The sequence below is a fragment of the Megascapheus bottae genome, chromosome 11 (genome assembly GCF_031878675.1).
Source record: "Megascapheus bottae isolate mThoBot1 chromosome 11, mThoBot2.hap1, whole genome shotgun sequence".
Lineage (NCBI taxonomy): Eukaryota > Metazoa > Chordata > Mammalia > Rodentia > Geomyidae > Megascapheus > Megascapheus bottae.
In genome coordinates, this window is record NC_143519.1 from 33,407,440 (window position 1) to 33,430,028 (window position 22,589).

Below are 22,589 nucleotides of genomic sequence, written 5' to 3' on the forward strand. Positions count from 1 at the left end.
GTCAGCTCCCCAGCTTTTGTCTATGTCTCCAGGCCTCATCTAGCCCTGATGAGTTAATATGACAGATATTTACCCAGTGTTAGAACAATTTCCTCTTTTCTCAATTGTGTTCATCAACATCTTTGGTTTAATAATATGAAGCAATTCAGAGCATCAGAGCTAACATTTTTCTTCCTTTTCTTCTTTGAATTAAATTTCCTGTTAGAATTAAATTTCTGAAATTTGATGAATTCCCTTAGATAGTTTCAACTCAATATATTAACCTTACCCTTCTAGATGTTATCCATGCAACAAAAAATACATGGGAGAATCTAAACACATTTAGATTTTATACTTTATTCTATCCTTTAACTCAGGTTAAAAGCTAATTTATCTAGCTAAATTAATAGAAATATGCTGCTTAATCCTTCACTATTCACAAATTTTACCTCTATCTCCCTTTCTCTTATTTCAACATTCAGTTATTATAATGCAGTTCTGCATCTTTTTCACAAGATGGCACTACAGGTTTCTGTATTTATTAAGAAGCAGAGACATACAACAGAATGCTAAAATTTATAGTTTAAATTGCATAAATTGTAGTTGAATATTAAGGGAAGTATAATAGCACAAAACTATATGGGGATCTAATTTTCTTTAGGATATTTTAAATCTCTTTTAAAAAGTAATAAGTGAAAATCAGAATGAACTCAAGGTAAATTGTTCTTATTTCTCCTTTGTTTTTAATACGTATTAAATCAGGAAAACCTTTTCTCTTTTACAATAATAAGACATGATATTTTCACAGGTTCACAGATGTAAGACCTGTACTTAGCTTCTATCTTCTTGGTTTCATTTTTTAAAATAATATAAAAATACCAAGAGAATAACTGTTCTATTGTTCCTAGCCAAAAGAATATCATGTTTTGTTTTGCTGGAAATTTAATCTGGGAAAGAGGGTGGATTACAGAACGATGAATTCAAATTAGGATCTTAATACTACCTAAGACATGATTCTATAAAGAGTAGACTGTTTTTCTTTTAAAAGAAGATATAAATAACAGAAGTGATTAGGGAGTTAAAGGAGAGATCATAGGGATATATTATTATTTAAATTCTACGTTGAGTCCGGTAGTATGTGTTTCAACTCATTCTGTGAAATAATAATAGTAATAGGTGAGCACTGGTGACTCATATCTATAATCCTAGATACTAAGTGTCAAAGGTTCAAAGCCAGCAAAAAAGTCCATGAGAATGTTATCTCATCAAAAAAAAAAAAAAAAAAAAGCCAGAAGTGGAGCTTTTACCCAAGGCTAGCAGAGGCAATGCCTAGGCCCCCAGACTGACAAAAACAAACAAACAAACAGCAATAGTCATTTTTGAGATTATTGACTGTCATACTTCATTCTACACTGGCCTCGATTCTTCACTGGGTTGGGCTTACCTTCTTTTCAAAGCCTTGTAGGGTTATTGTGATTACTCACATGTTGCCAGGGAGGAAATGACAATTGACAAGATCATTCTCCAATTCGTTTATCTTTTCCCTGCTGGCTTCTGGGTGCCTTTCTATCTTGCTGGAACACTGGAACATTAGAGTTATATCAGAGCTGGGATTTATACCCAGAATCTGCTGAGACCAAAACCCATGACTCCTTTACTTAAAGAACTGTAAAGAATCAATTTCTCAGATAAACCTGTCAATTACATAGTAAAAATGGAAAGAAAGAAAAAGACGACCATAAAATTAGTAAGCAAATTGACACACCACCAAAAGTAATGTCAGCCTCTTGCTCTTGTTATTTTTCACAAGGCTTGTTTAAAGTTTCTTTATACAAGGTTGGATTTAGCCAATTTCTTGAATACCTTATCTGAACTAGAGTTAAAAAACATGTTTTAAAAAATGGCAATAGAGAAAACCTTGATACATAAAGCCATATAGTATGAAACTAATTGAAAAGACCTCCAGGATATTGAAACAAAAGCCATATAATGAATGATTGTTGTCCTTAATGTACTATGTTATCTCTCATCTCTTTTGCTGTCCCTTGGTTATCTCATATTGTTACAGTATCTCACTTTGTTATCTGATATATTGGATTTATTTGTATTTGGTTATTTGAAATTGGATAGGGAAGGGGGGAAAACCAAGATGGGGGTTGTAGGGGAGGGTAATGGGGACCAAGACATGTGAAAGGGTATCAATATATGTGAATTAATGCACCTTCTATCTGGCAAATATCATGTAACCCTTTTATTAATTACAATAAAAAATATAAAAAAATTTAAAAAAAAGAAAAAGAAAAAAAAGACAAGTGGGGGGGTGGGGGGCACGGGGGAGGGAAATGGGGACTGTGTCATGAGAAAGGGTATCAATGTTTGTGAAGTTATGCACCTTCTAGCTGGTGAATATAATGTAACCCTTCTTTTAATCACAATAAAAATTATTTAATAAAAAAATGGCCTAGAATGCTATGCAGATGGTGGGCGAAATAAAAGAAAATATCTTTGCCCATTCATTAAAGAAACATTGAAACCTCAATAGATCATTCAAAATATTTTTAATGGTATGTAGCCAAGCTCAACACTAGAAGAATGCCAGAATACAGAGATGAAAATGTCTCTGAATAAAAAAGACATTAGAATTGGGGCCGGGAGTTTGGCCTAGTGGTAGACTGCTTGCCTAGCATGCATGAAGACCCTGGTAAGATTCCTCAGTACCACATACCTAGAAAAAAAAAAAAGCCTGAAGTAGTGCTGAGACTCAAGTTGTAGAGCTCTAACCTTGAGAAAGTCCAAGGACAGTGCTCAGGCCCTGAGCTCAAACACAGGACTGGCAAAAAAAAAGACATTAGAATTGATACCATATCATTGGGACTCAAAGTACAGAGCCTGTCCATAGCAGATCAGGATTTCTTGCTTACAATGAAAATCAGAAATTTCACTGCCGTGAGGCCAATAAACATCAATAGAGCTCAGAGATAGTGATTTGTCTGGGGATATGAAGGAAATGAATAGTCAATATGCAAGGATCAAGTCTATGTTTGGGTGAAAACACCTAAATTTACACATAACATAGAATCTCAAACAAGCAAGTATAATAGTTACTATTGAACCTCAGCAAAGATTTTGGGAAAGGACTCTGGGAAGCCTCCATGTCTTAGGTGATATTGCTAGCGAAGATAATTCTTATAGAAGATGAACTTGGGAGCAGAATTTATTTAAGTTTATATAAAGAGACACAAAATAGTGACTTCACAACTATGAAAAAGGAATAATATAAAGGGGTTTGATGTAAAAGTATTCAAAATTTGCAAGAAGGATATTTTTTGCCAGTCCTGCAGCTTGAACTCAGGGCCTGAATGAACACTGTCCTTGGGTTTTCTCAAGGCTAGAGCACTACCACTTGAGCCACAGCACCACTTCTGGCTTTTTCTAGGTATGTAGTACTGAGGAATCAAATCAAGATATTTGTGTATACTAAGCAAGCACTCTACCACTAGGCCAAACTTCCAACCCCAGGATTTATTTTTAAGGAGCAGAATATAAAAAGTGAGAGAAATCGGCTGGGAGTTTGGCCTAGTGGTAGAGTGCTTGCCTAGCATGCACGAAGACCCAGGTTCGATTCCTTGGTACCACATACATAGCAAAAAAAAAAAACCAGAAGTGGTGCTGAGGCTCAAGTGGTAGAGCTCTAGCCTTGAGAAAATCCAAGGACGGTGCTCAGGCCCTGAGCCCAAGCCCAGGTCTGGCAAAAAAAAAAAAAAAAGTGAGAGAAATCTTACCATTTTTATAAAACATTTGTAGAAGGAACCTAATAGCACCCTGAACATGATAAATAAAAACAAAACCATCTTTAGACACATAATCAAACTGCAAGATAAAGCAGTCATACTAATGAGGAGATCTGGGAAGTAACTAGAGGAAAAAGCAGATGAGCTTCTAAAAGGGACAATCAACATAAACACTGATTTTTCATTAGTAAGAGAAGAGCTGTTATTTTTTTAATAGGATTAAGTGACAAGATGTAGTCTAAGCTACATTCTAATTCTAAAATGAAGAATATTTTATTTCCAGAAAAGACACTTCCAGATTTATTTACATCATCTACAAGAAGCATAAGTTGGCCAACATTCCCAACCCCGTTGTGGCTTTCTTTTGAAAAGAAAAGTTGTCCAAAATGAAGATTAAAAACTAATGAATGTAGTAAAAAAACTATTTCTATTTCTGGGAAATTTATAATAGCCCAAGTAGTAGGACAAGCTTCCTTTGGGGAATACTATCTGTCATGATGAAGAGAATATTAGTTTCCCCCTCCAAAAAAATGTACCTCCAAAAAAATGTACCTCTTATATGAAGAAAAACTAGATTTTAAACAATTTTTGTTTCAGTAAGAAATAGGATAAAAAAGAGGAAAGGGCTGTGTAATTTTTTCATAAATTTTTTATTGCAATTAATAGAAGGACTACATTATATTCACCAGATATAAGGTGCATTACTTCACAAACATCGATACCCTCTCTCATATTTTGGTTCCCACTTGGCTGTGTAATTTTTTTTTAGCAAAAAATAAGATTTATTGGAAGACTATTAGGAGAGGCTCATAGAATGTAGAGGATAAGATGAGGATTTGCATCATAAACAGCCAGAATCCAGGGAAGCCTTTGGAACCTAAGAATGGGAACCAGGTCTGGGAACACCACGGGACTGGGCTTCTATTTCGTATTTCTCTGTCTTCAGTCTCTCCTTGTGAATTCTTTCTGCATCTACAGGGCATCATCATGTCTGCCATCTACAACTGAGGGACGTCGAACAAATCATGGTAAGTGTGGTAAGCCAAGCTCAGAGAGACAGAGGGCCATGTTTTCTCTCATCCATGAAAGTTAGATCTAAATACTGAGTATAATAAATTATCCAGGACTCTAGGCATTCACACAGTGAAACCAATGGAGGATAGTCTTATGAGAGGAACAGAAAGGTCCAATGCCTATGTGCATCTGATTATACAACATATAAAGGCAGGAACTCCAGGAAATGAAAACAAGAGATTTCTTTTCTTCATATATTATAATTAATAGGTTACATGATATTTGCCAGATAGGAGGTGCATTAATTCACATACATTGATACCATTTCACATGTCTTAGTCCCCATTTCCCTCCCCCCCACCCCTCATCTTGTTTCCCCCCTTCCCTATCCAACTTCAAATAACCAAATACAAATATATCTGATATATCAGGTAACAAAGTAGGATACTGTAAAAATATGAGATAACCAAGGGACAGCAAAAGAGATCAGAGATAACAATCTCATTAATTATATGGCTTTTGTTTCTGTATCCTAGAGGTCCTTTCATTTAGAGTCATACTATATGGCCTTAGGTATCAAGGTTTTGCTCTATTGCAAATCTCTGCTAGGAGAGCCCAAGGTTTCTACTGATTATGACAAATGAGGGAAACCATTGAGCCTAAGTTCCTTTGAGTCTGGCTTACTTCACTTAATATGATCTTTTCTAAGTCTTTTCATTTCCTACCAAATGGGGCAATGTCATTCTTTCTGACAGCAGCATAGAATTCCAATGTGTACAAATACATCTTGTTGATCCACTCATCAACTGAGGGACATCAGTGTTGGTTCCATATCTTTGCTATGGTAAATAGTGCTGCAATGAACATTGTTGTGCTAGTGGATTTAGTATGTCCTTGTTTCTGGATTATTGGGTAAATACCAAGTAGTGAAATTGCTGGGTCATAGGGGAGCTCTATGTTTAGTCTTTTGAGGAACTGTCATACTGCTTTCCATAGTGGTTGAATGAGTTTGCACTCCCACCAACAGTGTAATAGTGATCCCTCCTGGCCACATCCCCTCCAGCATCTGTTGTTACTCGTTTTCTTGATCCTGGCCATTCTAACTGGAGTGAGGTGGAATCTTAGAGTTGTTTTGATTTGCATTTCTTTTATGACCAGAGATGTTGAGCATTTCTTCATGTGTCTATAGGACATTTTCATTTCTTCTTCAGAGAAGACTCTCTTAAGTCTTTGGCCCATCTTTTAATGGGATGGTTGTTACTTTGGAGATTAGTTTTGGAGTGATTCAATTTTTGGAGCTGTTGATATATTTTAGATATGAAGCCTTTGTCCATTGTATGGTTAGTGAAGATCTTCACCCATTCTGTAGGCTTCCTAATTAATATACTAGCTATGTCATTTGCCATACAAAAGCTCAGCAGTTTAATGCAGTCCCACTTATCCAGACTTTCTCTGAGTTGTTGTGATTCTTGGTCCTTAGTAAGTTTTGACCTGTGCCAAGGAGGCCAGTGTATCTCCTATTCCTTCTTGTAAAGTTTTCAGTGTGTTGGGTTTTACCTCCAGGTCTTTAATCCATTTGGAGTTAATTCTAGTGCAGGGTGACAAAGAAAGATCCAACTTTAGTTTTCTGCAGGTGCTTAACCAGTTCTGCCAGCACCACTTGTTAAAGAGGCTGTCTTTCTTCTATTCTATTTTTTTGGCTCCCTTGTCAAAGATTAGGTGGCCATAGGTCTGTGGTCTAATATCTGGGTCCTCCGTTCTATTCCATTGGTCTTCAGGCCTGTTCTTGTGCCAGTACTAAGCTGTTTTGGTCACTATAGCTCTGTAATAGAATCTAAAGTTTGGTATCGAAATTCCTCCTGTGCTGTTCTTTCTGCTAAGAAGTGTTTTTGCTGTAAGGGGTCTTTTATTATTCCATATGAAATTTTTGAATGCCTCTTCTATTTCTTTAAAGAATGACATTGGGATATTTGAATTTGTAGATAGCCCTTGTCAAGACTGTCATTTTCATGATGTTGATTCTTCCAATCCAGGAGCATGGGAGGGTTTTCCATTTCCTCAGTTCTGCTTTAATGTCAGGGTTTTAAAGTTTTCATCGAAAAGGTCCTTTACATTCTTAGTTAAGGTAATTCCTAGGTACTTTATTTTCTTTGAAGCTATTGCAAAAGGAGTTGCTTTCCTGATTGTTGCCTCATTCCTCTTACTGTTGGTGTAGAGTTGATTTTTGAGGGTTAATTTTATACCCTGCTCTTTCCAAAGTTTTTTTTAAAAAAACTATTTTTGTTTTCTTTCTTTTTGTTCTATTTGTTCATTTATCTATCTTTGGGAGTGTAAAGGGAAGTCCAGAAATCAAGGGCCAAAAGGCAAATAAGTAGAGCGATGATATTTGTGAGTCATTATGGTGAAAATGAACCATCCTATTTATGGGTGGGGAGGGAAGGTGAAATGTTCTTTCATGGCTCCATTAGTGGGGAATGTGGTGGCATTGCTCCGTGGAAGTTTTATGCTTGGGCCCTAGTTGCTCCAGGGACTCTTTGAAAACTTAGGGGAAAAGAGGCATGCATTGCACATTGGCTGTATAATTTTAAACCACAAAATACTGATGATAAATTTTTTCTTCAGCCTTTTTATGGATAACCATAAATTCAAATCATTTCTTTCTCCAGCTACTATGTCTGTCCTTAGAGTAGACAGAGATGATTACAGGAGTGAAGGCTGTCATTTTACCTTAAGAACATATCCATTCTTCTATAAGTCTATCTTGTGCCTGTAGGGAGTTTAACTGTCTCTTTCCATTAATTGGAAATTAGTCATTCCTGCCTACGTTTCTAATTTTCTACCTATAGTAATTATTTTGACAACTAAAAATTACGCCATGTTTGTGGAGACACAGTTCCACTTCACTATAAGACTATAATTTGTTTACCAAGTCACCACTGGAGCTACCAGTAGCACAGTGCTACTCTGAAGACAGCTCTTATCATCCTCATCACCCTCCTCCCTATCACCTGGACATTTAAACAAGGCTGGCTAAACCAGAACAGCAGTTTTGTTCTGATTAATGCTAATTCTCAATCCCTGTCTAATTAGAGGGAATGCAAGGGTGGTTCCCTAATTAATCAGTCTCATGAAAGTGAGTTTGAGTCATGGAAATTCATGCTGTGGCAAAAAGGATTGAACTCCTAACATTTTCATAATGTTTGTGTTTTCCTTTCCTTTGACAAAGCCTTTAGTGGGTGGTTCTCATTCTGAATGCTAACTGATAGAAAAGTAGAGGATTCTGTAAGGATGATTTTTTTCCTGGGGCTAGATCCAAAGAAGGAAAGTACTTTACAGACCATTGAAAGGAAGAATAGAAAAAAGAGGAACAGAGATACAGAGCAAAATGCTGAAGTATAAGAAAGCAACTGATGCCCACTAGTTATTGCTTTGCTTGTCCATGGGAAATGTTGGGATAGGAGGCATATTTATGAATGATCAGTGCATATAAAGAGCCTTGGTTTTGTGCTGTAAGAAATTCAGAAGTAAATACCAAATACCAGTGATACTGTAGATATATATTATATATTTATGTTACCTATATTTTAACATATATTTTTATAATTATGTAAATACATATATTAATATATATTTTCTCTGTGTCAATTAAAAAATTTTTAAAAATCTCAAGAAAAGAAATTCAAATAAACTAATATAGCTTAAACATGGAAAAATGTTGTGATCTAAATGTTTATGTGCACATGAAATTCATGTGCTGGAACCCACTCACCAATATAATAATAATGAGATGAGGCAGGCCTGCAGGAAGTGAATAGACCATCAGGGCTCCATGTTCCTGAGTGGGATTCACATGTTTATTAAAGAGATTCTCGAGCTTACTCACTCCTCCCATCACGTAAGTACGTCTACAAAGCTCTATCTATGAGAATGAGCCCTGCTGGGTGTCATATAACCAATCAGCAGCATTTGGCCTCAGGCCTCCCAATCTCCTGAACAATTTTTAATAACCTTCAACTATCATCTAAAGCATTTTATTATAGCAGCCCAAAGATACAAAATGTAAATCACATTTATTGACAACATAATTACCTACATAATATGTATATATATATATGTTTGTATGCATGGGCCACATCTGATGTGTAGGCATCAAAGAAAGCTGGTAGGAATATAAAATGAACCCTATCACCATTGTGGCTTCCTGTCTTCAAATTCTGAGCCCCAGTAATATGTTTGGTCTTGCAGGAAAGGCCAAGAGAATCCACTCAAAAAGCAACCAAATGCCACTAAAATTTAGAAATACTGAGTCCTCATGTTATATGCCTTTAGGCTTTTGTTACAATAATAAGAAATATTCTATGATCCAAGCTACTATCAGCTGGAGTTTTCCATTACATGCAGCCCAAAGCAACTCTAATTACAGAGAATGAGTTTAATTTACTATATGATATGAAATTCATAAATGAAATTAAATTTATTCTAGAATATAAGAGACTCTAAATCAGTATTCCTTGGTAAACAACATTGCAAAGTTTTCAGTCCTTACATATTACAAACAGTTGATATCTTTTCTAATCTCTGAAAGTACTCTCTAATATAAGTATAGCAATACTTGAGTTGGTCAAAGTTTTATTCACTGCTAGTTTTACTCTCGAATTATAAAGGACTCCTCATCTCAACATGATTAGTTTGGTTTCTTGTGTATCCTCATTTAAACTTATAATTCAGGCTTCTTTCCATTTGGTCCGTAATATTCCAAATACTGGATCTTTAGTTCATGTGGTTCAAGTAGGATTCAGCCATGTTTCTACTGATAAAAAATTAACCCTTCATAAAAGCTAATTTGTACATATATCACTCTCTATAGGTTATGAGTGTAGCTGCAATTTTTAAATTTACCCTATTCTATCTGTCATAATATTATTGGGTTCTTTTAAAAATTAAATATAAAATCATGCTCATATCTCTGTCATGGAGTCTGAGCCATTTCTGTATATTATAAACTACAAATGTTTTCCTAGTTTCTTATTTTCCTTTTCCCAGACAGCATACCTTCTGTAAGGATTATCAGGTTTGTTCTTCAATTTATTTCAAATACTCTTCTGACTCTCACTGGGCCTGCCCATTGATGCTGCCATTTACCACATGTGATCCTCTGACCAGAGGATCATGTCAGTTTGAGAGAAGCACATCACATTGTGCAAGTAAATGCAAAGTTCTCTGCTGGTGTTGGCCACAGGGTAAAGGGTAATTCCCTAACTAATGTAAGAATTTTATTTTGCTACTCCCATCTTTACTGCCTTTCTTTAATATGGAAGAAATCATGAAACGCTCTCCTCTCATGAACACTCCAGGTCTTTTGCACAGTAAGAGGCTTTATTTCTTGGTTCTTTGACTCCTTGTCTTATCAAACAATACCCCCAATAAAAGCATCCATGATGATGATCTAGATGATTAGGTCTAGGTACTATTTCCATATGCAAAACTGTACATAGTATTCTGAACTCCTGTTCTATTTTCCTTGGGAATCCTTCATCTGTAATATGCAGATAATCATAGTTCCAAGCTCACAGGGGGACTAGGAAGCTTATGTTCATAATGATGACAAGCACAAGAGAAACGCCACAGAGAAGTTGGGCTTCTTTAAAAAATGCATTATTCTGTTGATTAATTAAGATAGATAGATAGATATATCAGTGACAAATGTTATTTTTTTTCTTATGTTCAAGTCCTGTGTTTAGCTTAAATGCTAGTGCATTTGAGTGAATGAATAAATAAGTACTAAGAGGTTCAAATGAATTTATCCAAAGAGAAAAGAATAGAAATAATAGAGGTGGGGAAATTGAGAGTAAAAGGGCATTCGATTATTTTTAACACAATGTAAAATAAATGAAACTGAGTGAAAAAACAGAATGGAAAATATAGAAAGAAAATGTGTCACGGAAATAAAAAGAAAAGAAGAAAATAAAGCCACTTGTTCTTCTAGGCAAACCTTGGAGTTAATGAATTTAGTTTCCTGTGAATTGCAGCCAGAAGAAAATTAACAGCCAATCCTCACTGGATGCTGAAGTCCAGAACATCGCCAAGTCAATAACAGTGATTTATGACATTCTGAGGAGCAGGATATTGGGAATTTCATATTATTAAGCATCTGAACACCATCAATTGGAAGAGGTGAGGAATGAACAGATCATACTCGAGACCCAGCAGAAACACAATGAGCCGTAATACCCATGGAATGGATGTCATGTGTGTTGAGTTTAATTCAGTGGAGTGATAAAAGAGATGTAAGAACAGAAGAAAAATACAGAAACTAAAAGAGAAACCAAAGGAGAAACTCTGGGCTTTACAGCCTCTATTTTGGCTCTTTTGCACCAAAAATAAAACAAAAACAAAAACAAAAACAAAACATTTGGCCTTGAATTGTAACCATATGTCACTAGTTGCTTAAATGTTCCACCTCCCAGATTCCTCACCTGAGGAAAAGAAGTAATTGTAGAGGACTGTTACAAATGTAAGTGAAAAGATACTATCTTTTCCCTGCCTGTGTCACAGTGAGTTGTCCATCAACTTTTGATTTCTCCCAATCCTCCCCCCCTTATAGTAAAATGCAGGAAAATTGGAAAAAAATCCAAATGATCTTGTTTGGACTTCACCTGAAAGTGAAGAATAACCAAAAGACATCTGGAAGCTCCAAAAATTGAAAGGTTAAATTATGTAATCTCCATGATGTTCTTATTGTTCTTATGTGGGTTAACCATAGTCTTTAGCTTTAGATTAGTAATTTTTATATGCATATGTGTGTGTATAATATCTAAATTAAGATCATAGGTATAATCTCCTAAATTATGCCTTTACTTGACTGAAATGAATTGTGGGACTAAGGTACCACAGGTGCATCAGTCTTTTCCTCTCCAAAGGCTCTCAACACACAGACTTCTGCAGAGGATTTGATAGTATAATAATACTAAGAAATACAGCACCTCATTCCCATTCCAAACCCCAAACCCAAGAGCTGTCTTTGATTCATCCTGTCCCTAGGCACATATATCCAATTTGGTAAATCCTTTTCATTTTACCACCAAAATTTGTCTCTGATTTTTCATGTTTAATACCACTCTGGTCTCTCTTTCCTAAATGATGCAGTGTGTAAGTACTGACATCACATGCTTCTCCCTACCAGGCTCACTGACCTCTGACTATTCCAGAACACTCCACACTTGTCTTCCTTTGTGGCTCTGGCCTTTGCTCTTCTCTTTGTCTGGAAAGCACTCTTCTAGGTTTTGACACAGCTGACCCTGCTCTTCCGGTAATTCTCAGACAAGTCTTTTCTGAACACCAATGTAAACAAGTCCTCCTTTTCACTTTCCATCACTCTCACAACCCCTAATTATTTATTGATTTATTGCTTTAGCTTTTACTTCTCTGCCTCCCACTAAAATTTAGGATGTACCAGGGTAGGGACTATCTTATTTCTCTCTCTGCTAATGCCTGCATGTGGGCACACACATTTATACATGTACTCAAGCCCTCTGGAGAGGGCAAGCAAAAGGTTTCTTTCTTTTAATTTTCCCTTCATTTTTTAAATATTTGCATTTTGTTGTTTCTTGGTTGTTCAAGCCAAACATGAGGATTACTTTCTCCCACCATAATTAGCTCCTTCTGGGAAAACTTTGTAGTAAAATTCTGTTCAGTCTTGCCCAATCTGAGCTCTGGCCTTAATGTTAATTAAAAAAAAAACTGTTATCCCTTATATTACATCTCAAACTGGCAAAAAATAATGATTGACAGCCCAGAACTCATGTCCCTCTCTTGGAGCAGGAATTGATATAGGGATTAGGAAACCCCAGCACAGAGTAAAAAATAACTGACTGCTACAAATTTGAAGTCCTAAAGAACATCCAGGCCAGATGGTTTAAGCATGCCTCTTTACTAATAGCTTAGAACAAAGAAGAAAATAACTCCCTTGCTAGATACCATGTTTCAAGTGGTTTTCGAGATGGGAATTCAGGTAATGAAAGCCAGGTGAATAAATACCATTTTTTCTTGTTGAAAGTATAGGTGATATTTCGAAGTGCAGCTGTTGTTTTGAGGAGAAGATAACAGAAATCCAGGGTCTTGTTTTGCCATTTTGTAAGTTGACTTTTCTTGGAACAAAATTACATAAAATGCAAATATAAAAATATTTAGAAGTTGTAACATCAATGATATCACTTGTATTAATTACCTTCTGCTGTGTAACAAATTACCTCTGAATATATAGCTTAAAAGAAACCATTTCTGTACTTAGGAATCTAGGAATTGTCTAGCTGGATCCACTGCTCAAAGTCCCATAAGCTAGAATCAAGGTGTTATGTCTGTAGAATCACAAAGCCCAAGGGAGGAAGGATTCACTTCTATACTCACTCTTGTGACTGATAGCATGATTCAGTTCTATATGTGCTGTTGGCTAGAGGTCTCCCTCAGTTCTTTGCAGAATAGGCTCTCTCCCAAGCAGGTCCCAACCTGGCAGCTTGTTCTATCAGAGCAAGTTAATAAGAGGGGAAAGGGAGGGTCAATGACTAAGAATACTATGAATATATGTATAAAAATATACATTTCTTACAGATGAAGTGATACATTGTCTAGGTACTGTTTTAAATAGTATTGAGGTATTGGCGGAAAGCTGAAGGTTTAGCAACAAGGTAAGTTTTGATCTGGAAAACAATCAACCAGTTGTTCATTATAATATTATCTTTATTTAAGTTTGAATTTTAAATTATAATTTTAAGATAATCCTCAACTGTATCTCAACACTTCTTCTATTCTATTCATGGGCTTTGCCTCTCCCAACCCCATCCTAATTTAAGATTCTTATACTCCATATGCTGAATTTTAGAATTGTAGTGACTGAGTGTGACCCAGTCCAGACTTACTGAATTTCAATCCTACCTGCATCACTTCCTAGCACACATGATTATTAGTCATGCTGGAAGAAGTAGTACAACCCTTATATAACTCAGTTTCAAATTCCAGTCTCAAACTACTATGAAAATACAGAAAAATCATGAATATAAATTGAGTCTTACGTGTAATAAGGGCTTATTTGTGTTAACAATGACAATTGTTTATAGTGAAATCTACCAATTAATAAGTGCCTGTTCTCCACTGAACTCTGTTCTAAGACCACTACTATTCCCAATTTTATTTTCCAGCCCTAAATGTTCTGAACACTAAGCAAGATGGGAAAGTGTGCAGGAACCAAAGTCCTAGGACTTAAAAGAGGAAGAGCATTGAAGAATCCAAATAGTGCAAAAGGAAGAAAAAGTCCTGGGCACTGACTTTAGCCATTGTCTCTGCATCTTTGTGTAGAGAGGAGAGAAAATAGAGTGGCTTCTGAATACATAAGACTTAAGGGTAAAAATTGATCCTTATAGTGGATAAGAATATAATTACCTGGATGGTTAAAAAAAATTCTGTGTGCTGACAATACTTACCCATTCCATACAGAAAATCCCAGGAAAGTTTTTAACCTCAAAACCTCAGGGGAAAAGATTTATGAGATTTTGATATGGATGAATTTCTTCCAGACTACACCTAAAGGAGAAAGCCCCTTAACCCAGTCATGAGTGTTGTTTATTAAGCCCAAAGCTACCATGGCCTTAGAAAGATCTAATGCAGGATACAGGCAGAGGTCTTCTACCCTACAGATAAAGAATTGTTGACATTATGAGTGCAATTCACATGACTTGAATTAATTGAATGTGGGTTCTCTATCTGCAGCTTTCTAGTAATGTACTTTTCATCAATTTTTCCCACCTTTTCTTTCTGGTCAGGAGCCCCCAGCTTTCTCATGGCTGGTCAGATTTATTTCCTTGTCTTCTATTCTTGCCTGTCCACTGGTCCACATTCTCAGGACATGTAGATCTTCTGGCCAGGCACTATCCACCTGTGCTCCTTGGATTAGCAGTTTTGTGACCTGCTGCCACCTTGTGCTTTAGTGCTGTCAAGGTAAAGAAAGAGTTAGAACCATGACCTTGGAATTTAAGACTTAATATCAGCAGAATCATTTAGAGTGGTGTTTTAGACAGAAGGGAAGAAAACAAGGAAAACAGAGAAGTCTCTCCCTCTCTTTTTTTCCTCCTTCCTCCTTACACCCTTACTCTCTTTCTGCATGTCTATTTCTTAAAGTGTGAAAGTTTTACTTCGGAATTATGATTTACTTAGAATTATTTTAGAATGTGCTGGGAGGATTTAGAAACAAAAAATTTCTGCATAAGTCTCAACTGTATGACCAATTCATCATGAACAGGATTTGACAAAATAAGTAGTCCATCATATTATTGTTCAAGTCATTTCCTGATGTTTTGATATTGGTTAAGATAGAAATAAAAGCTGGGTGCTCTGCCTCATGCCTATAATCTTAGTTACTCAGAGGCTGAGATCTGAGGATCTCAATTCAGAGCCAGCCCAGGCACTAAAGTCCATGAGACTCTCATCTCCACTAGAAAATGGAAGTGTTCCTATGGCTCCAGAGCTAGGTGTAGAGCTGTAGAGCTTGGGGACAATGCTGAGGCCCAGGGGTAGGACACTAGCCTTGAGCTGAAGAGCTCAGGGACAATGACCAGGCTCAGAGTTCAAGCCCCACAACACACACACACACACACACACACACACACACACACACACACACACACACACACTCACACACACAAAGGTAGGAATAAAAGTCTGCTATTTCCTTTAAATACTTTTTTTTTCTTTTCTTCCTTTACTCATCAGCTGGAAGAGAATTATCCCATTGCATCTACTGGTGATAACTGTAGCAAACACTTAGAACATTTTAAAACCCTGGCTTTAAAACACTGTTATAAATTTGTAGGATAGATGATAATAATGGCTCTTGCTTTGTTTTCTCTTCTAATACGGATGTCATGATGGGTTAGATTTGGTTAAATGGTCATTTTGAGGAAGATGATCATTAGGAGGAAGATGGCAGAGTTCAGGCCTCTCTGTGCTCAGGGCTGCTCTCATGTTTATTTCCTGCTGCTATTACCATAGCAGCCCAGTGGACAGTTTCCACCCTCAGAGCTCCCAAGCCCTCCATGCTACATTCTCTGTTGCTGCTATCATTTCCTCCTGTTTCTGTGCCAGTCAGAGACAATGTCTGTGTATCTTTTAACATCTCCTCTCTACTATGATTTTCAACATCAGAGTACTCTCAGCGAAGATTAAACTGTATCTTACTAGGAGAAACGAACAATCGTTTTGCAAAGAAAATAATCATTCCCTAATAGAAAACCATAACCAATTTCAGTACAATGCAGTAGAGTAGACAGCAGACAGCAGACTTATTTTAGAGACCTCACAAACTATGATTTCTCCCTTTAGTTTAGGACCCAGAGGCTTAATTTTGCCTGTAATCACAGGACTATCTTGACTCCATGGTTGTCCCAAATCAGGGACAAATATCTACCAAGTCCCTTTTCAGACTCAGTCTCTCACATAGAACTCATCTAATCTATTGCCCTCCCTGGTCCCCACCGTGAATTCTAACATACTGAATAAGACTACTCACTGTTTCTACATTGTTCGTATGTCTAGATCTATGATCAGCAATCACCCCTGTAATTCCAGCTTCCTGAATGTGCTTTAACCTTGACCATTCTGAGACTACTACTCTGTTGCCATTTACACAGTCTATTTATGTCAAGGCTACAAGTGAAAAATGCTATTTTCCACATCCGAGCCCTTTCCTTTGAGGATCCATATCTTCTGAACCTTCTTATTTGCCATGTTCTAGTTCCTTCATTGGCTAATATCTACTGATCCTCCTCCTAGACTCCTCTCAGCAGATGATTTGTTTTGTCCACTGTATTTCTCTCTATCTGTTTTGACTTTTGTACAAGAATGAGACAACCTGACTCCTGTGGTCATGGCCCTATAACTTCCATCAGATTTTCTTCCATCCTTCATCAGCCACCCACCAATCTGCAGAACCCAGTCCTGCCAGTCATTTCCAGTTTTGCCATTCCTCTGAGTTTGCACAATCACTACACTATCATTTCAATACCATTTCTGAGCTTTTTAGGTCACTTATTCAACTACACACATTGCAATCATTCTTTGACCCCCCCTGGACCTTGTGCTATTTATCATTCCTTTTCTTTTCAAATTCCTTCTTCCACGTAAGATTTTTATGGACCACCACTTCCATAACCACAAACTTCCCCACTTCTTACCTGCCAAAACTTCTGCCTGTTTGACCACATATCTGCACAAAAGTTTTAAGCCTATGCTAAGAGAATGATATGGAGGACCTATATGATGACTCCTTCTGTTCAAATTCCTGATCACAACTCCCTAAAGAGCATGTAACAGAACTCATCAATCTTACTTCATTTCCTTGTGTGTTCACTTTTTCACTGTTTACAACCATTCTTTCACACCTTTGCCCCTCTTCCCACACTTCCTTATCTCACTTAAAATGAGCTTTTTCTGCTATTCAACCACAGCATAAAATTAGGGGCTTTCACTTCTTACATCGAAGTAGAAAGACCTACCTTTATCTCGGGTCTTCTGCTTTCTTATGTTGTCTCTTCCTCTGTATCTTTCTCCTTTTGAGTCTTGGATCCCATCTCCTCTTTTCTCACATATTCTTTGATAATATCCTCTCTCTTATCACCATCCTGTCATTTTACACAGGATCATTTACTTAGTAAAACAAGCATAGCCAGTTTTCTAGCATTTGAAAGAAACTACTACCTTCCTTATAAGGTACAAACAAATGGGTTCTGTACTTGCAGCTTCCATTTCTCCACCTCATTCTTTCTTTAAGTACCACTGGTAGGAGATACAAGGTAGAAAGGGAGGAACAATAACAAAAAGGACTCAGAAAATGGGTACAACACCGGGTCAATTTGTGTACATTTTGCTGAATCTTCAGGTCCCCCATATTCTTTGAGGCAACTTCCTAGTACAGGGACCAGGGGTCCCCAGCAACTCTCCAAATAGTGACATTTTCAACTCTAGGGTTTAACCTCAGGTGGCAATTACATCTCATTACAATTGTAGTTTCATGTACACACCTCTCCTCAAATCACCATCTGAGGCTACCATTATAGGTGAACCATTCTCCACGCTTTCCAAATCTAGGTAAACTAGGTTCATATTCTTAGTATCATCAACCTACAAATAATAAACAATATACATCATCCATAGGCTTAGTCCTGGACTTAGGAGACTTGGTTGCTTGATTAACTAGCTCACATTCAACTTTTCCTAAGGATACGCTATTTTGCTCTGTGTTCAGTTCTGCCTTAATAAAAATCTAGCTTTAGCTTGAATAAACCTACCCTGGTAAAGATTCCTCTGTGCAACTGCCCTGAATTGCTTCTTGGGGCCGGGAGTTTGGCCTAGTGGTTAAAGTGCTTGCCTAGCATGCATGAAGACCCGGGTTCGATTCCTCTGTTCCACATACAGAAAAAAAGCCGGAAGTGGTGCTGAGGCTCAAGTGGTAGAGCTCTAGCCTTGAGAAAGTCCCAGGACAGTGCTCAGGCCCTGAGCTCAAACCCAGGACTGGCAAAAAAAAAAGAACTTACATTCTTCTCTGACATCAGTCTGGTATCTGTGCCTACCATTCTATTGAAATGCTCCTTTCCAAAATCACTAATGACTTGCAGTCATTTATGTGTCTTCATCCTGACCTTTCTCCAGTTTTTTGAGGTTTTTTTTGATGAGTCCAATCTCCTGGTCTTTTGTTCTCAGTCCACTTTCCTGGTACCTCCCCCTTCTTACTTCTAACAAATTCTCCATTTATGATCTTCTTCATCTATGTTGCTACTGTCTCCACAAGCGACCTCATCCACCTCTGTGGTTTGAATGCCACCCATGTGCTGCTTACTCTCACATTCATCTTTTTTTCCTCACTACTTGCTACTGGGCTCTAGACTCCAGTAGTCATCATATTATGCACCTCCACCTCAGTATTAAGTGAAAATCTAAAACTTAACTTTTCTTAAGCCTGCTCTGCCTCTCAAAATTCTCTATTTTCTAGTATTTTCCAATTTCAATAATGGAACCCTACAAATATATATATATATATATATTTGTTTATATATATATTTATCTTGCCAACCCCCCCAAACAAGAATCAATATACATACTTTTACTACTTAAATAAAATATTTAACTACCCAGATAATTAAGCCGAAATTGTAAGGAACATTTTGCTTCATCTTGTTTTCTTCACCTCACTTCAATCAATTAGCAAATGCTGTCATTCCTTCTTCAAAGTCTACAATAGAGTGAATTCTACAATAGAGTTATTTCTCTTATCACCAACCATCACCCTCTACACTCTGGAATGCATTTATTCTTTTACTGCTGCCCCTATGCCATCTATTTCGCACAAAAGTGTCAGGAAGAGTAAGCTATTCCAATGCAAATTAGATCTTGTAGCATACTTCAATGACATTTCAGTATAACATACAATATACTCCAAACCACCTAAGTCCTTTCTCTTCTCCACTGTGGTTCAGTCTACCTGTCACTTTCTCAAGGTGGCCTGTTCCTTCTCGCCTCACCTATATCCAAAGCAGCTGCCTTTTCTTGGAGCCATGGAGCCACCTGCTCTTTCCCCCTCTTATGCAAGCCTAGATATCACTTTCGCTACTACACTGTTCACCTATTTTTCCTTGTCTGACACTCTCATTATGCTGCAAATTAGAGTGTCGATTTAAGTGTTTTAAAGGAGAGAATATGCCTGTTACACTCATGACTATGTCTCAGATACCTAGCATAGTGTCTAGCAAAAAATTATAAATATAAATACATTATTCTCCCTGCTATGTCTAGCTTCCTTTCATACTTAACATTGCTCTAATAGAACCATTTTCTTTTCTTTTTTTTTTGCCAGTCCTGGGCTTAAGCTCAGGGCCTGAGCATTATCCTTGGATTTTTCTCTAGAACTCTACCACTTAAGCCTCAGCACCACTTCCGGCTTTTTTGTATGTATGTGGTACCAATGAATCGAACCCGGGTCTTCATGCATGCTAGGCAAGCACTTTAACCACTAGGCCAAACTCCCGGCTCATAGAACCATTTTCTTCATGTGTAATTAATAAAGACTTACTGATTTGGGAAAAAATTTTAGTCAATACAGATTTATTGACCCACAGTTGATAAACACAAGGCAAATGAGATAAATGAACAATTTTGTAGTCTACACAAGATTGAGACATAAAAACATTTTTTGCCAGTTGTGGGGCTTGAACTCAGGGCCTGAGCACCGTCCTCGGACTTTTCTCAAGGCTAGAACTCTACCCTTGAGCCACAGCACCACTTCCAGCTTTTTTCCATGTATGTGGTGCCGAGGAATTGAATTCGGGTCTTTGTGCATGCTAGGCAAGCACTCTATCACTAGGCCAAACTCCCGGCCTCCATAAATGCATTTTGTATGTAGAGTTTATCCCACAGTGCATCATACTTGCATATGAGATAGTGATAGATATTCAAAAAGTTAAAGCTGATTATTTATTCATACATTAAATACATATTTGTTAATAAATTCAATATATCAGATAACAAAGTGAGATACTATACCAATATGAGATAACCAAGGGACAGCAAAGGAGATGAGAGACAACATAGTACATTAAGGACAACAATCATTCATTATATGGCTTTTGTTTCAATATCCTGGAGGTCCTTTCAATTAGCTTCACATTATATGGCCTTATGTATCAAGATTTTGCTCTATTGCAAATCTCTGCTAGGAGAGCCCAAGGTTTCTACTGACTATGACGAATGAGGGAAACCATTGAGCCTAAGTTCCTTTGAGTCTGGCTTACTTCACTTAATATGATTTTTTCTAAGTCTTTCCATTTCCTAACAAATGGGGCGATGTCATTCTTTCTGACAGCAGCATAGAATTCCATTGTGTACAAATATCACAACTTGTTGATCCACTCATCAACTGAGGGACATCTAGGTTGGTTCCATATCTTTGCTATGGTGAATAGTGCTGCAATGAACATTGTTGTGCTAGTGGGTTTAGTATGTCCTTGTTTCTGGATGATTGGGTAAATGCCAAGTAGTGGAATTGCTGGGTCATAGGGGAGTTCTATGTTTAGCCTTTTGAGGCACTGCCACACTGCTTTCCATAGTGGTTGAACCAGTTTGCACTCCCACCAACAGTGTAGTACTGATCCCTCCTGGCCACATCCCCTCCAGCATCTGTTGTCATTCGTTTTCCTGATCCTGGCCATTCTAACTGGAGTGAGGTGGAATCTTAGAGTTGTTTTGATTTGCATTTCTTTTATGGCGCCAGAGATGTTGAGCATTTCTTCATGTGTCTATAGGCCATTTTTGTTTCTTCTTCAGAGAAGACTCTCTTTAAGTCTTTGGCCCTTTTTTTAATGGGATGGTTGTTACTTTGGAGGTTAGTTTAGGAGTGATTCAATTTTTTGAGTTGTTGATATATTTTAGATATGAGGCCTTTGTCCGTTGTTTGGTTGGTGAAGATCTTCTCCCACTCTGTAGGCTTCCTGATTAGTTTACTAGCTATGTCCTTTGCCATACAAAAGCTCTGCAGTTTAATGCAGTCCCACTTATCCAGCCTTTCTCTGATTTGTTGTGATTCTTGGTCCTTATTAAGAAAGTTTCGACCTGTGCCAAGGAGGCCTAGTGTATCTCCTATTCCTTCCTGTAACGTTTTCAGTGTGTCAGCTTTTACCTCCAGGTCTTTGATCCATTTGGAGTCAATTCTAGTGCAAGGTGACAAAGAAGGATCCAGCTTTCAGATCAGCACTCTTACACCTGTTCCTTTTCTTCCCATCACTCTAGAAACATCTCTAATCAGCATTGTTCTTTTTTCTTTTTTCTTTTTTTTCTTATGTGCTGGTCCTGGGGCTTCAACTCAGGGTCTGGGCCTCTGTCCCTGAGCTTTTTGTTCTCTAAGGTAGTGCGGTACCCCATGAGCCACAGTGTCACTTCTGGTTTTCTGAAAGTTAGTTGAAGATACAAGTGTCATGGACTTTCCCTTCCTGCTAGCTTCGAACTGTGATTTTCAGACCTCAGCCTCCTTAATTTGTAGGATTCCAGACCTGTGCCCAGCCATTGTTCTTTTCTTAATCCTTTTCTCCACTACCCTTAATTAGCCCCAGCAGGAAACAATGTCTCTCATGTCACTAGAATGGCTCATTACAAGTCTTTTTGTCCATTGAGACCTTTCCTTCTTTCTACTCCTCCTAATCTTCCTCCTAATCTTTTAGAACTCGTCAACATCTCTCAAACATTGGGGCCCCACCCACGACGTGACAGGTAAAACTCAATCCTCCTGGTCTCTACGTATTCAAGCACATCTGACCACTGACTAGTCCCATGCCATTGTAACAGTTTCCTTCTCCTGGATTCTCCTAATCTTACTGCCCATTCTGCTGAAGTCCTATCCAGTTTAAAATGTTATTTTACTTTCCAACAGGTCTCTGCAGAAAGTCCTCTTTCCATTATTTTGTTGTTCTTATGAATACTTTTCCTTAACATTTGTTGCACTTCTTACATATTTTGTAGTTTTGATATTTGTTAAAGAAAAGTCATATTTCTCAGCTATGATTAACAGTTCTGAGAAGTCAACATGTCTTTGGAACATCTCTGACTTCTCATGTCCAACAGATAACAGGGGCATTATGATTTTGTAATATATAAATTTACAAATATTTTATCTCCAAGCTGTAGAAAACCATTCTGAAGTTATTCTTCTTTACAATGAAACAAATGAAAATATTAGTGTGCTCTCTTTGCATGTGGTCTTTGGCATGGTTATTT

At 37.4% G+C, this 22,589-nt stretch overlaps 1 long non-coding RNA gene across 2 annotated transcripts; it reads left to right on the top strand.

Annotated features, from left to right (window-relative positions):
* The first annotated feature begins 4,660 nt into the window (after positions 1-4,660).
* On the top strand, positions 4,661-12,909 carry LOC150056891 (uncharacterized). Of its 2 annotated transcripts, none has more exons than XR_016537010.1 (3): positions 4,661-4,798; positions 10,814-10,958; positions 12,841-12,909. It is a non-coding gene; the product is annotated as an uncharacterized LOC150056891 (long non-coding RNA). The 2 variants fall into 2 exon arrangements; XR_016537009.1 differs by having other exon boundaries at positions 12,846-12,909.
* The last annotated feature ends 9,680 nt before the right edge of the window (positions 12,910-22,589 follow it).